Source organism: Sturnira hondurensis, unplaced genomic scaffold (genome assembly GCF_014824575.4).
Source record: "Sturnira hondurensis isolate 20B ecotype Veracruz unplaced genomic scaffold, ASM1482457v3 Scaffold0009686, whole genome shotgun sequence".
Lineage (NCBI taxonomy): Eukaryota > Metazoa > Chordata > Mammalia > Chiroptera > Phyllostomidae > Sturnira > Sturnira hondurensis.
Window position 1 is genome coordinate 459,186 of NW_028082317.1, and position 12,517 is coordinate 471,702.

The 12,517-nt window shown below is 35.1% G+C and overlaps 1 protein-coding gene across 1 annotated transcript in view; it reads right to left on the reverse strand.

The window, feature by feature from the left end:
* LOC118994671 (unconventional myosin-XVI-like) overlaps window positions 1-12,517 on the reverse strand; it is a 298,709-nt gene that overhangs the window by 40,055 nt on the left and 246,137 nt on the right. The gene's annotated exons all lie outside the window — the stretch shown is intronic.

Here is a 12,517-nt window from a genome sequence, read left to right on the forward strand (position 1 = left end):
CACCTAGGTTGCTTCCAACTCTTGGCTATTGTAAATTGTGCTGCTATGAACATTGGGGTGCATATGTTCTTTGGGATTGGTGTTTTAGGGTTCTTAGGATACAATCCTAGCAGTGGAATTGCTGGGTCAAAAGACAGGTCCAATTTTAGTTTTCTGAGAAAATTCCATACTGTTTTCCATAATGGTTGTACCAGTCTGCAATCCCACCAACAGTGGACCAGAGTCTCCTTTTCCCCACATCCTCTCCAACATTTGTTGTTTATTGCTTTGTTCATGATAGCCGTTCTCAGTGGTATAAAGTGGAATCTCATTGTGGTTTTAATTTGCATCTCTCTGATAGCAAGCGATATTGAGCATCTCTTCATGTGTCTCTGGATCCTCTGTATGTCCTCCTTGGAAAATGTCTGTTCAAGTCCTTTCGCCATTTTTTAATTGGGTTAGTTGTCTTGTTAGAGTGAAGTCGTGTGAGTTCTTTGTATATTTTGGAGATTAAACCTTTGTCTGAGGTATCATTGGCAAATATGTTTTCCCATACAGTGGGTTGTCTTTTTATTTTAATGCTGTTTTTTTAGCTGCACAGAAGCTTTTAATTTTGATGAGATCCCCGTTGTTTATTTTTTCCTTTATATTCCTTGCTGTAGGGGACATATCAGTAAAAATGTTGCTGTGTGAAATATCTGATATTTTCCTGCCAATGTTCTCCTCTAGGACTTTAATGGTGTCACGGCTTATATTTAAGTCTTTTATGACCTTGAATTAATTTTGGTGAATGGTGTTAAGTTGGTACTCGAATTTCATTTTTTTGCATGTAGCTGTCCAGTTCTCCCAGCACCATTTGTTGAAGAGGCTATCTTTACTCCATTTTATGTTACTGCCTGCTTTGTCGAATATTAATTGACTATAGAGAGTTGGGTTTATTTCTGGGTTCTCTGTTCTGTTCCATTGATCTATGTGTCTGTTTTTATGCCAGTACCAGGCTGTTTTGATTACAGTGGCCTTGCAATACAGTTTGCTATCAGGTATTGTGATCCCTCCTACTTTGTTCTTCTTTCTCAACATTGCAGCTGCTATTCAGGGCTGTTTATGGTTCCATATAAATTTGTGAAGTGTTTGATCTATGTCTGTGAAATATGCCATTCTTACTTTAATAAGTATTGCATTGAATCTGTAAGTTGCTTTGGGTAGTATGGACATTTTGATGATGTTAAATCTTCCAATCCATGAACACGGTATATGTTTCCATTTGTTTGTGTCTTCCTTAATTTCTTTCTTCAGTGCTATGTAGTTTTCTGCATACAGGTCTTTTACCTTCTTGGTTAGATTTATTCCCAGATATTTTATTTTTCTTTTTGCTATATCAAATGGGATTTTTTTCTTGACTTCTGCTTCTGCTGATTCATTTTTAGTATACAAAAATGCCTTTGATTTCTGGATATTGACTTTGTAAGGCACTGTTTTGCCAAATTCATTTATTAGTTTGAGCAGTTTTTTGGTAGAGGCTATTGGATTTTCCATGTACACTATCATGTCATCTGCAAACAATGACAGTTTTGTTTCCTCCTTTCCGATTTGAATGCTTTTTATTTCCTTTTCTTGCCTGATTGCTGTGGCTAAAACTTCCAACACTATATTGAGTAGAAGCGGTGAAAGTGGGCAACCTTGTCTTGTTCCTGATCTTAGTGGAAAAGCTTTTAGTTTTTGCCCATTGAGTATGATGTTGGCTGTAGGTCTTTCATATATGGCCTTTATTATACTGAGATATGGTCCCTCTATTCCTACTTTGCTGAGTATCTTTATCATAAATGGGTGTTGTACCTTATCAAAAGCTTTTTCCACATCTATTGGTATGATCATGTGGTTTTTGTCTTTGCTTTTGTTTATGTGGTGTATTACATTTACTGATTTGCAGATACTGAAGCATCCTTACATCCCAGGGATGAATACCACTTGATCGTGGTGTATGATCTTTTTGACGCATTGCTGGATGCAATTTGCCAATATTTTGTTGAGGATTTTAGTGTCCATGTTCATCAGCGATATTGGCCTGAAGTTTTCTTTCTTTGTTGTGTCTCTATCTGGCTTTGGAATTAGGATGATGCTGGCTTCATAAAAAGAGTTGGGGAGTTTTCCCTCCTTTTGGACTTTTTGGAATAGTCTGTGAAGAATAGGGGTTAGCTCTTCCTTAAATGCTTTATAGAATTCTCCTGTGAAACCATCTGGTCCAGGGCTTTTGTGTGATGGGAGTTTTTTGATTACTGCTTCAATTTCATCTCTTGTTATTGGTCTGTTCAGGCTTTCTACTTCTTCTTCATTGAGTTTTGGAAGATTATATTTTTCTAGAAATTTGTCCATTTCACCTAGGTTTTGAAATTTATTGGCATACAGTTCTATGTAGTAATTTCTTACAATCCTTTCTATTTCTGTGGTATCAGTTGTAATCTCTTTCTTTTCTTATTGTGTTTATTTCGGTCCTCTCTCTTCTTTTCTTAATGAGCCTACTTAAAGGCTTGTCTATTTTGTTTATCTTTTCAAAAAAACAACTCTTGGAATCATTGATCCTTAGAATTGTGCTTGTAGTCTCTATGTCATTTAATTCTGCTCTGATCTTGGTTATTGCCTTTCTTCTACTTGCTCTGGGCTGTCTTTGTTGTTGTTCTTCGAGTTCTTGCAGGCGTATGGTTAGTTCTTGTTTGTTTGAAATTTTTTTATCCTCTTAGGTAAGTCTGTATTGCTATGAACTTCCCTCTCAGGACTGCCTTTGCCGTGTCCCATAAGTGTTGGGTTGTTGTGAGTTCATTCTTATTTGTTTCCAGAAACTTTTTGATTTCTTCCCTAATTTCAATCTTGACCCATTCGTTGCTTAATAGCATACCATTCAATCTCCATGCTTTTGGGTGTTTTGGGGTTTTTCCTGTGGGGTTGGTTTCCAATTTCAGTCCCTTGTGGTCAGAGAAAATGCTTGGTATGATTTCAATTTTCTTGAATTTGTTGAGGCTTTTTTGTGTCCTATCATGTGGTCTGTCTTTGAAAATGTTCCATGTGCATTTGAAAAGAATGTGTATTTAGCTTCTTTGGGATGAAGGGCTCTCTATATATCAGCCAAATCCATTTCATCTAGGGTATTGTTTAGTGCAGCTATATCTTTGTTGATATTTTGTTTGGAAGATCTGTCCATTTTTGACAGTGGGGTGTTAAAATCCCCTACTATAATTGTGTTGCTGTCAACATCTTGAAGTCCTCTAGGATTTTCCTTATATATTTGGGTGCTCCTATGTTGGGTGCATATATATTTACGATGTTAATGTTTTCTTGTTGGATTCTTCCCTTGAGTATTATGAAGTGACCTTCTGGGTTTCTCTTTATGGCCCTTTTTGAAGTCTATTTTGTCTGATATTAGAATTGCTACCCCGGTTTTTTTTTTTTCTTGTCCATTTGCTTGGAAAATTTGTTTCCAGCCTTTGACTTTTATTCTGTGGTGGCCTTTTGTCCTGAGGTGGGTCTCCTGTAGGCAGCATATGTGTGGGTCATGCTTTCTTATCCATTCAGCTATTCTATGTCTTTTGATTGGAGCATTTAATCCATTTACATTTAAGGTTATTATTGATAGGTACTTATTCATTGCCATTTTTGTACCAGAGTTCCTCTCTGTTTCTCTCTTTCCCTTCTTTTCCTTAAAGCAGTCCTTTTAGTATTTCTTGTAGAGCTGGTTTGGTGGAGGCATATTCTTTTAGAATTCTTTCGTCTTGGAAGCTCTTTATTTGGCCTTCTATGTTGATTGAGAGCTTTTCGGGGTAAAGAAGCCTGGTTGTAAGCTGGCTTAATATATCAAGTGAGCATCAACTAGATAAAGTCAAGTAAGAGCTGGGAAACTGAGGTACAATGAAGGCCTGAAGGCAGAATATTTTTTAACCAACATTTTGCTTTGCTGAAGTACTTTTTAAGGCAAATGATCTAAAATTGACACCAAAGGCACAACCATGAAGGGGGGGGGAAAGGATGAATGCCTTCATTCAAATATTAAATATAAATATGTTAAAATATCATAAAATAAAATGTAAATTAAAAAGAACAGTATAGAACATTTCAATAAACTAAATAAAAAGTTTTATTTTTCTTAAAGCATGCTACAAGTTAAAATAAAGGTCCTACCCTCAGATTTTAAATTTGGGCAAAAAATATGTATAGAAAACTTAAGTGAATAAAAAAATCACTAAATAATAAATATGTTCATTTTCATTAAGTATTTAAAGAAATGCATATAAGGCTACAATAACTTATCCATTTTAGTTTTTTAAGATAGCAAGTATTTAAAGACATTTTATAATATAAATTTGATACATATATGAAGGTAAGCATGTATTCATCACCAAACTTTGGAATTTTCATTATTTTAATCTAGTTTCATGTACTTATTATCTTTGAAAAATTTCCCAAATGAATTAATGTGTAAGTTCTTGAGCATATGTCTCTAACTGATAAGGATATATCAGTTAGGGACATAAAACATTATATATATATATACATATATATATGTATATGTGTATATATACATATATAAAACGTTATTATATATATATAAAGCATTATATATATATAATGTTTTAACATATGCATAGGCTCCAGAAATGCTCCAAAGTCTTGGGGATAGAAAATTCACATCCCAGCCAAAAGACATCACACAATAAATTTTCTTAGATGAAAGGTGTTCCCTTCTTTCTTGTCTGAATCTTATTTCTTTTGAAAATGCCAACCTTCCCCATGAAATGCCCCTAACTATCCCAGCCCCTAAGAATCTCTTCTTATGTGGAGGCAATAGAGAACCATTATTTATGTGGCTGATTTGACACTGTCACTGGCTGGCTGCCCTATTTTGTGGTTTCTTTTGATATGCATTGTCAACATTTAATGTATTTCTCTCATTTTATGTATGTGCTCACAAGGAACACACCTTGAGTTGCTTAGATTTCCTATTACTTCCCATGCATAGCACAATGCCTGCATGCGATGGGTGCTTAATAAATAATTTGATTTACTGATGTGTATCTAGCTTTCACTAGGCTTCCTTCTGCCATTCTGCTCTTCAGCATTTCAATCCAGCCGTTGTGAAATCTGACTTCTCAACCACAGTGGAAAAATTTAATAAAATAAAATCCAAATTAGAATTATTTAATGTGACTTCAAAATATTTTTAACTAAAAGGAAGAGTGGGGCAGGGCTTTCTTAATGCCTGAGAAGCTTGCTTTCTTTGCAAAACTACTTTCTGTTGCTCAAAATAAGTAACTGCGCAATATTCCAGATTGTCAAGTGAAGGCTTGCTTCCTCTGGCAGTTAGCCTTTGAGTCAGACAACAGTATGAGTTCCAAAGAATCTATAAATTCCCATAAACAAAATGGTGTTTTAAAATGTATATATGAATATATTTCATAGGTTCCAACCAGAGGCTCCTTTGTCAATTGTTTAGATCTACCATGAGGCATAGCTAATGAAAGCCATGCTTGATGTTCCCAGAGTCAGTGTGGCTTGGAACTACAATGGCACCAAGTTCAATATAGTGCTGAAGTCTGTGCAAAGAATGCAGAGCTCCTGGTCCTGCAAATAGTCTCAACTAGACCTTGCCTGTAAAAAGCCACTTATCATCATGGATAATTCTTGCTGTGCACTGAGGATAAACATAACACAAATACAAAGAGATAATCTTCCAAGAATGATAAATGTAAAAATAAAATATAATAACTATATTCTTTAATTGCCATTTTTCCTGATGTCCAACAATAAAATGTACATTAATGAGCAGCAAGAAAGGAAATCATAATGAGCATAAAATATCTTAGCTGGAATTTTTTACATCTGTATTTCCCCACAAAATAGACATCTTTATATCCACAGTAATGTTTTTTTGATATAACTAAAAAGTTCTAACACCAAAAACTACTCTCTAATCTAATGATAAATAGCCACAAGTCCAGGGAATAATTACGTATACAAAAAAGATCTAAGTCTATGTTCACATCAGTAAAAGGTTGGCAATTAAAGTAAGTGATAGCTATAATTACCCACACATAACTATATTTCAACAAATGAACAAACAGATAATTATTTCTGGGAAGCAGAGGTAGCATGCAGATACTGGTAGTTGAGAGAGAAATTGTTTCCTAGAAAAAACAGCGTTACTTCTGACTCAATTAGAACTTCAAGTTATTTTAAACATTTATTTCCATCTTGTGCCTTTATTTAGAAAGCACATTGACTGTACATTGTGAACTATGAATCAGTACTAATAACAACTTTAAGAACTATAATGATCATGAGCATATCATGTGTTGCACATGTGTAATATTTGTTTAATTTTTATCATACTGTTGAGGAGAAATTTTATGACTCTGTCCCCCCCCCCATGAGACTTACTGGTTCATATGTAACATGCAACACTGTTTTCATCAGTGAATGCTTACTGAGTGCCTAAGTATCTAGGCCACTGTGACAGGTATTTTAATAATCATAGAAAGGCTTTAGGGACCAAGTAGTTCATGTTATTTACAAAGTAGATCAACTTAAACATGTTAAGTGGCTTTGAAAAATAAAAAATCCATTTGCAATAATTTCCCCATGTATATGTAATTCAAGATTTTCAAGTGGTCTTTTAGCTTTATTCTAAACTCTTAATCCACGTGCATTTTATGTTGAGATTTAGAAGCCTGGTATTTCTGGAGACACAATTTTATATTAATTCAAGGTGTGTATTCCATAAAAATTTCCATCTTAGTCTAGAGCAGTTTTTGTTTTTCCATTGACTTTTGGTTTTATTTTGATCTTTAGAGTAAGAAACACAGGGGTTTGTTTGTTTGTTTGTTTGGTTTTTGTATTTGGTTTTCTAGTACCATTTCCCAAGCCATGAATTTTACCTTTTGAATAAAAAACCAGACAAATTATATATTTTAATAAAAGGAGGTTTCTATTTTCTCTTTCTTCATCATAGGATATGCATCATCCAAGGTGAGGTAGGGAGAATGGCATGATGTGAAATTTTAGTAAAAGTAATAGGCATACATCATCTTTCTAAAAATATTTGTTTATTCAGTTTTGATCATTCTAATACATTATAAATTTCTCTTGTTTAATAGCTATCCTTAAAAAGCTAAAACTGCAAGTAAAAAGTAGTTACTTATACTTATCATATATGTATAACTTTTGTGAAATATTCTATTACACACTTAATACCTATTACTGTTACTCACTTTCCAATTTTATTATTTTAAGAATATTCAATTTGAATATGAGAGTGTACAATGTTGTTGCTATTCCTACCAACTCACAAAGAATTATCATTAGAGATTTCAGAAAGCAACTGTTTCATTAAAGAAGATTGTATGTCAATATTTTTATCTAAACATGCACATAAATCTGAACATCCTATATTAACATGGAAAGTTTTACAAAATGCCTATTTTAATAATGTTGGAGTAATACATCATAAACAGTGTTATTTTAAGAGTGGAATATTGGGAAATAACTTTAATATCCCACAAATAGGGCTTTGTTGTTTTAAATCATTATAGTCCTATTTAATGGAATGCTATGCATCAGGTACCATTAATGGCTAGCTGTAAATAATGCAGATCTATATTTTTTGACATAAAGATAAATTACATGATATTCTGAAGGGGAAAAACAGATTATTAAAGCTATATGAATGATATAACTCAAACTTTATAAAAACAAAACCAAATACATTATGTAGACATGTACATATATTCATATGAAAAAATGAAATTTGACACAGTGGAATACTAGACATATTTAAAGTATGTCTGAGTAATAGAATTGATGGTAGTTTTTATTCCTTATTATTTCCTGTATTTTCCAAACTGTCACATAGAGCATGTGTAATTTTTATAACCTGCATAAAATTATAAATGCCATTTGAATAATAATATATATTTTAAGAAAGCTGCTGAAAGTCAATGAAGAAAAAACATTACAAAAGGCCAATACATTGGTATCCTGTGAGCTTATATCATTCTTTGCTGAAATTATGTTTCTTCTTAGTGGTAATAAATTTTTGTAACTGCAGTTCTTTTTTCTAAATGCCTTTATTACTGGTCTAAAATCCTTCTGTATCTTGTCAGTGTCATGGCCACCCCATCCCCCATATTGCACCAAAAGTCTTCTTCTTGTGAGCCAAATACTTATAATTATTATCTGCAACCCCTTTGGGGTCCCCCCCCGTCTCTCTCTCAGTGTGTGTCTGTGATTAAAGCCAACCCCTCCCAACCAACAGAACATTCCCACATTACTCCAGAGACCTTAGTGCTAAGCTTGAACAAATCTTCCCCAACCACCTACCCACCGCCAGACTACTCCCAAAGTGTGACTGGCTAATTGCCCTGGCTACTTTTTATCCTATTCCATTCTCCCCTTCCTCCTTCATAAATCAGCAATGAACATCTTTGGGTATGCTCAGCTGAAAAACTACATTCTCAGAACTGACCTTCAGGGCAGCAAGAGGCAAAAAGGTGAATATCTGAGGACCATGAAGTTCCATAGTCCTGAATATTCGATTTCCATTCTGAAATCTCCCTTTCTTTCTTGTTCTCTCTCCCTTCAAATAGTTTTAACTTGTGGAATTTTAACTACCATACAAGTCAAGCAGTAGAACATTGTTAGCTACCGAGAAAACCCCCATTATTCTCTTACCAAATGACTCTAGGCTCATTTCTCCTGCAGAAGGAATAAATCACTGTCCTGCTTTTGTGGCAATCCCTTTGCTTCTCATCCTTGCTAGTCGGTTCTGCAATTCTATAGGGTATGTAGTAGTTTCACAGTATGATTTTAATTTGCATTTCTCTAATTACCAGCAAGGTTTGACCCCATTAAAAATATTTATTTAAGTGCTTATTCACATATCTTATCTAATTTTCCAATGCTATCTTTTTTGTTTTTAATTTAAGTAAACTCTGAGTATGAACCTATATATAATATACTTAGACATATAATTTTTCTTTAAGATTAGCGTTCCTTTGGGTTCTTTTTAAGGAATCCTTTATTTTCTGAGATAAAAATGATATTTTCCCACATTTTCTTCTATATATTTTATTTTATACTTGACATTTAGATCTATAGTCTACCAGGAATTGTTTTGTGTGAATAGCAAGGAGTAGAGGTCAAATTTCATTTTTTTCTTCTTGCAGATAGCAGTTGATTATGCTTCCCCCAGTGTCCTACAATGCCAAGTTTGTCATGAATTAAGTGGCTGTTTGTGAAAGCTGGGAGATTTGTTCCTTGCCCCCTTCCCCCTAGTCTCTGAAAGAGTTTGTGTACCAATGGATTTATTTCAACCTTAAAATTTTGAGAGAACTTGAGACTTCTGCCAAGATGGAGGCATAGGTGGAAACACTGTGCCTTCTCCCACAACCAAGTTTGAATACAACAAAGGTTTGGAGAACAAAGACACAGCCAAAGAACAGAAAATTGAATTATATGGAAGTCCAACTATAACTAACCGTTCAACTAGGATGGTAAGAGGGGCGGAGCCAGCAGTGGAGCAGGGTTGGGCAGGAAAGATCCCCCGACCTAGGCGCACAAGTGGCCCGGACCCAGTCAGGGTGTGGGGCAGACTGACCATGGTCACACATTCGCGCACAGTGAGACGGACCATGCAGGCCCCAGGGGGCGAAGGTTGACAGCGGTGGCACACTTGCGTGCAGTGGGATGAAACGCATGGGCCTGGTGATGGTCGCAGCTGCCGAACCTGTGGGGGCAACAGCAGGAGGCAGCAGATGGGACGCCATTGCTCCTCTTTGACCCCACACCCATATACAGCATCACAACCCAGCCACTGAGTTGCCCTGCTCTGGTGAACACCTAGGGCTCCAATCCTGCTACGTAACAGGCACAAACAGCCCAAAAGATGGCCAAGAAGAATTCAAAGTCCCAGAGCCACAACTCTAAGCGACCGAGAGATTGCCAGCCTCTCAGAACCACAGTTCAAGACACTGTTTATCAGGATGCTCACAGAACTGGTTGATTATAGTCACAAATTAGAGGAACATATGAAGGCTAAACTAATCGAAATGAAGGGAGATGCACAGGAAACCAATAGTGATGGAAAGGAAACTGGGACTCAAATCAATGGAATGGACCAGAAGGAAGAACAAAACATCCAACCAGAAAGGAATGAAGAAATGAGAATTCAAAAAAATGAGGAGAGGCTTAGGAACCTCCAGGACATCTTTAAATGTTCCAACATCCGGATTATAGGGGTACCAGAAGGGGGAAAGAAACAGCCACAAGTGGAAAACTTATTTGAACAAATAATAAAGGAGAACTTCCCCAGTCTGGCAAAGGAAATAGACTTCCAGGAAATCCAGGAAGCTCAGAGAGTGCCAAAGAAGTTGGACCCAAGAAGGAACACACCAAGGCACATCATAATTACATTAGCCAAGACTAAAATGAAGGAGAGAATCCTAGAAGCAGCAAGGGATAAGGGGACAGTCACCTACAAAGGAGTACCCATCAGACTGTCAGCAGATTTCTCAAAAGAGACCTTACAGGCAAGAAGGGGCTGGAAAGAAGTATTCCAAGTCATGAAATCCAAAGACCTACAGCCAAGATTGCTCTATCCAGAAAGCTTTTATTTAGAATGGAAGGACAGATAAAGTGCTTCTCAGATAAGGTCAAGTTCAAGGAGTTCATCATCACCAAGCCCTTATTATATGAAATGCTAAAGGGACTTATCTAAGAAAAAGAAGATGAAAATATGAACAGTGAAAGGACAGCAAACTCACAGTTATTAACAACCACACCTAAAACAAAAGCAAACCAAGAGGACAGCTAGATCAGGAGTGGAACCATAGAAATGAAGAACACATGGAGGGTTAGAAACAGGGGGGTGGGAGGGGGAGAAGGGGGAGAAGGTACAGGAAATAGCATAGACAGTAGGTAGAAAATAGATAAGAGGGAGGGCAAGAATAGTGGGGGAAATATAGAATCTAAAGAACTTGAGACATGTGGTTATAAACTAAGGGGGGAGAATGGTGGGGGAGGGAGTGTGCGGGTGGAGGGGAATGAAGATGAAGGGGGGGAATAGAACAACTGTAATGGTATAATCAATAAAATATATTTAAAAAAATTTTGAGAGAACTTACCAGAAAAGCTATTTGGGCCTAGAGTTTTCCTTGTAGAAAAGTATTCAGTTACAAATTAAATTAATTTAATATGCATACTATTATTTATTTTTTCTATTTCTTCTCTTCATTTTGGTTACTTGCCTTTTAAAAGAAATATATCTGTTCCTCTAAATTTACAAATTGATTTCAGCAGAAATCTGTTCATAATGTACTCTTCTTAATTTTTGCTTCTGCAAGATCTGTGGTAGGTCTCCCCTTTTATCCTAGAATGGGCCATTTGTGTCCACTTTCTTTACTTCTTTATTGCCCTTGTAAGAGGATTATCAATTTATCAATGTTTCAAAAAATTTTTTAAGGAACCAACTTTTGGCTTTGTTGCTTGTTTTATATTTGAATAACTTATATCTTTATCTTTATTACACTTCCTTCCATTTTGTTCATTTTTGGTTTGTTGTTCTGTTTCAAACTTGTTGACATTTTTAACACTGATTTTCATCCTCTGTTCTTTTGCAACAATATGTCTAAAGCTAAATTTCCATTGATTAAGAGGTTAGCAGGATCCCACAAGTTCTGATAAGTTTTATTGTCAACAGAATTTTACTAGTTAAAATCTTGCACTTGTGTGTGTAACAGAAATGTAAATTTTATTTTCCAAATAGATGAGAATTGTTGTTTTAAAATACTGGCATGGGAAATATTTTCCTTTTCTGTTTCTTTACATTAAAACTTTCAGTATCCTCATGTTTTACATGTTCTTTACAAATCTTAGGTTTAAAATATATTAATAAATTTATTTTTATGTGAACTTACACAAGATGAGAGTCTTTTAAAGTTTAATGGGATTCAATTAAATTTAACTGTTTTCAAAAATGCTTTTTTCATCTACTAAGACCTTTCTATTTGTCTTATCTTTCAGATATTTCCTTTTTACTCCCTTTTCCCCCCATCTTTTAGGTTGATTGACTTTATTATTCTATTTTACTCTTTAAATTAATTTGGGAATTATACACCCCACTAGTATTCTTCAGTGGTTACCTTTGAAATCATAATCTACTAGCTTGATTTATCAGTGTATAATATTAAATATTGTTCTTTTACCCTCTCCTGACCTCACTAAATTGTTCTTTATTCCTCCTCAAATCTCTGAGCATTTTGGATCTGCTCATGTTTAATTCTTTCAGTTTTTTTTCTATAAATATCCTTACTCCCCTTCATTCTTACAGGAGTTTTTTATTGTTTATAAAATTCTAGATTGATAGTTATTTTATTTGAGCATGTTAAATATATTCTTTCACTGTCTTTGTACTTTAATTGCTGCTCCTTTAAAAGTAATTTGTCTTTTTCATTTCTGGCTGCCTTTAAGACTCATGCTTAGTCTTTCTTTTACCAGT